Consider the following 3,833-nt stretch of genomic DNA (forward strand, 5'->3'; position numbering starts at 1 on the left):
AGCTATCATTCCACTCCTTGGTCTAGCCTGGCTACCAGTCTGTTTAGCTATCATTCCACTCCTTGGTCTAGCCTGGCTACCAGTCTGTTTAGCTGTCATTCCACTCCTTGGTCTAGCCTGGCTACCAGTCTGTTTAACTATCATTCCACTCCTTGGTCTAGCCTGGCTGAATGTTTCCAGCAACTATAGCTCAGTAATATATTGTATTGTATTTTAAGATATTGTAATGTATTGTATTGTAATATAATATTGATTTCAATGTAGTAAGACAAAAAAATCCTATTTTTAACCACTTAAATCCTAGAATAATCAACTGTTGTTCACCTTAGTTGTACCATGTCTCAGCCTCCTCTCGGCTTTTGGTAGCAATGTCTTCGTACTGAACCTTGGCGTCAGCCACTATCTGGTCCATGTTGAGGTCTCGACTGTTGTCCATCTGCACCACCACAGAGGTGTCCCTGATGCTGGCCTGCAGCTCACGCTCCTGGATGAAACAAACATTCTAACAGTACAGTGTGTTCATACATTTTTTTTTTTGTATGTGATCCTTTTTATTTAATTATTTATCTTATTTAACCTTTATTTTACTTGGCAAGTCAGTTAAGAACAAATTTGTGTTTTCAATGACTAGGAACTGTGGGTGTTTAGGGTCAGAACGACAGATCGGGGGATTTGAACTTTGCAACCTTCCGGTTACTCGTCAAAGCTCGGAGACACGAGGCTTCACCCTCGCCCCTTGCTGAATTTTGAACCTACAACCTTTCACCAACTGGCTGCGCCATACAGGGCTACTTGTGTGTTGTATTGTAATATATTGTAATGTAATATATTGTATTGTATTGTACTATATTGTTTGGTGATATTTTGTATTGTATTGTAATACATTGTATTGTAATATATTGTATTGTATTGTTATACATTGTATATTGTATTATAATATATTATATTGTATTGTAATATATTGTATGGTAATATATTGTATTGTATTGTAATATATTGTATGGTAATATATTGTATTGTTTTATATTGTATTGTATTTTAAGATATTGTAATGTATTGTATTGTAATATATTGTAATGTAATATATTGTATTGTAATATATTGTATTGTATTGTACTATATTGTATGGTAATATTTTGTATTGTAATATATTATATTGTATTGTTATACATTGTATTGCATTGTATTGTAAATATATTGTAATATATTGTATTGTAATATTTTGTGTTGTAAAATATTGTATTGTAATATATTGGCAATGTAATAAATTGTATTGTAAAATATTGTATTGTATTGTAATATATTGTATTATAATGTATCATATTGTATTATCTATTGTAATGGTATTATTATTTTGTATTGTATTTTAATATATATTGCATTGTATTGTAATATTTTGTATTGTGTTGTAATATATTGTATTGCTTAATGTATTGTATTGTAATCTATTATATTGCAATGTATTGTAATATATTATATTACATTGTATTATATTGTATTGTATTGTAATATATTGTATTGTAATATATTATTGCATTGTAATGTATTGTATTGTAATATATATTATTGCATTGTAATAATATTGTATTTAGCAATATTGTATTGTATTGTAATGTATTGTATTGTAATCTATTATATTGCAATGTATTGTAATATATTATATTGCATTGTATTATATTGTATTGTAATATATTGTATTGTAATATATTATTGCATTGTAATGTATTGTATTGTAATATATTATTGCATTGTAATGTATTGTATTGTAATATATTGTATTGTAATATATTGTATTGTAATATATTGTATTGTAATACAGTAAATACAGTAATGACCTTACCTCCTCATAGATGGACCTGAGGAAGTTTATCTCATCAGTCAGAGCTCCTCCCTTGTTTTCCAGGTCTGCCTTCACCAGGTATGCTGAATCCACATCCTGAAAGGACAACAACTCGTAGGCTAGCGGTCAAGAGCATTGGGTCAGTAACCAGGTCGCTGGTTTGAATCCCTGAGCCGACTAGGTGAAACATCTGCCGATGTGCCCTTGAGCGAGGCACTTAATCCAAATTGATCTGGATGAGAGCGTCTGCTAAATTGACTCAAATGTAGCTACCACTGTTTGGCGAAACCAACCAGGAACAATTTAGACGGATTGCAAAGCTATTAGTTAGGTTGAAATTGGCTTTGATCGTGGTTGGTTGAGATTTTCTCTGTCTCCCCTACACACCGCACGCTCAGTTCTTGTTCAGTGGTGATATGATATCTTACGAGCTCAACGTTTTTCATCTCGTGAGAAGGTGGGGCAGGTTTGCTCATACTGCTGCTATTTGTCTCTGCCTTGCTGTGTCTTTTCCTCTGCAGTGCTTGTTTAATAACTCACCCTCACTCTCATGGTGCTGCACTGTATCACCGATTACAACATCAAGTCGTATGGTATAGTATGGTATTGTAGTCCAGAAGACATGTATGTTGAACTTCAGAGACCGCACCATTAAAACGCAAATCAGGTATCACTGAGGAACTGTGATGTTCTCACCTTTTTCAGGATCACAAATTCGTTCTCCAGATTGTTTCTCTTGTTGATCTCATCTCGTATCTAGGTAAGAAGAACAGGTGACCAGATAGTGAATTAGGTCATGGAAGCATGGTTCTGGCACACCTCATATAGGGTTTAATAAATAGGTTGGCTCTGTCTCAATTAGCTTACAAATCTGTTTAAGGCTACTGAGACTTTTTGTGGTTGAAGTCCCCCACCAGCCCCTGCATGTCTCCTCCCTCCCTCCCTCCCTCCCTCCCTCCCTCCCTCCCTCCCTCCCTCCCTCCCTCCCTCCCTCCCTCCCTCCCTCCCTCCCTCCCTCCCTCCCTCCAGACAGACAGACAGACAGACAGACAGACAGACAGACAGGCAGGCTCCTACTTGTGTTTGAAGTCCCTCACCAGCCCCTGCATGCCCTCCCTCCCTCCCTCCCTCCTCCAGACAGACAGACAGGCAGGCTCCTACTTGTGTTTGAAGTCCTCCACCAGACCTTGCCAGTTCCTCAGCTCTCCGTCCAGCTTGGTATTGTCGTTGTTCACCAGGTCCATCTGGCGACGCAAGTTGGCCATGTAGGCCTCGAATAGCGGCTCGATGTTGGAGCGGCCCGTCTGCTTACCGTGCAGCAGGTCAAACTTAGTCTCTAACACTTTATTCTGCTGCTCCAGGAAACACACCTAAAAGAGAGAGAGAGAAAAGCCCGTAGCTGATGAAATAGTCGCAACATTCCAAGCATCGGGAAGCATCAGGGAGCATCAGGGAGCATCGGGAAGCATCGGGAAGCATCAGGGAGCATCGGGAAGCATCAGGTAGCATCAGGGAGCATCAGGGAGCATCGGGAAGCATCAGGGAGCATCAGGGAGCATCAGGGAGCATCAGGTAGCATCGGGAAGCATCAGGGAGCATCAGGGAGCATCAGGGAGCATCGGGAAGCATCAGGGAGCATCGGGAAGCATCAGGGAGCATCAGGGAGCATCGGGAAGCATCAGGGAGCATCGGGAAGCATCAGGGAGCATCAGGGAGCATCGGGAAGCATCAGGTAGCATCAGGGAGCATCAGGGAGCATCAGGAAGCATCAGGGAGCATCAGGGAGCATCAGGGAGCATCGGGAAGCATCAGGGAGCATCAGGAAGCATCAGGGAGCATCAGGGAGCATCAGGGAGCATCAGGTAGCATCAGGGAGCATCGGGAAGCATCAGGGAGCATCGGGAAGCATCAGGGAGCATCAGGGAGCATCAGGGAGCATCAGGTAGCATCAGGGAGCATCGGGAAGCATCAGGGAGCATCAGTGAGCACCGGG

General features: G+C 40.4%; 1 pseudogene; it reads right to left on the reverse strand.

Annotated features, from left to right (window-relative positions):
* Positions 1 to 335: 335 nt before the first annotated feature.
* LOC135529657 (keratin, type II cytoskeletal cochleal-like) lies at positions 336 to 3,210 on the reverse strand (annotated as a pseudogene).
* Between the last annotated feature and the right edge of the window lie 623 nt (positions 3,211 to 3,833).

The sequence above is a fragment of the Oncorhynchus masou genome, unplaced genomic scaffold (assembly GCF_036934945.1).
Source record: "Oncorhynchus masou masou isolate Uvic2021 unplaced genomic scaffold, UVic_Omas_1.1 unplaced_scaffold_11976, whole genome shotgun sequence".
Taxonomy (NCBI): Eukaryota; Metazoa; Chordata; class Actinopteri; order Salmoniformes; family Salmonidae; genus Oncorhynchus; species Oncorhynchus masou.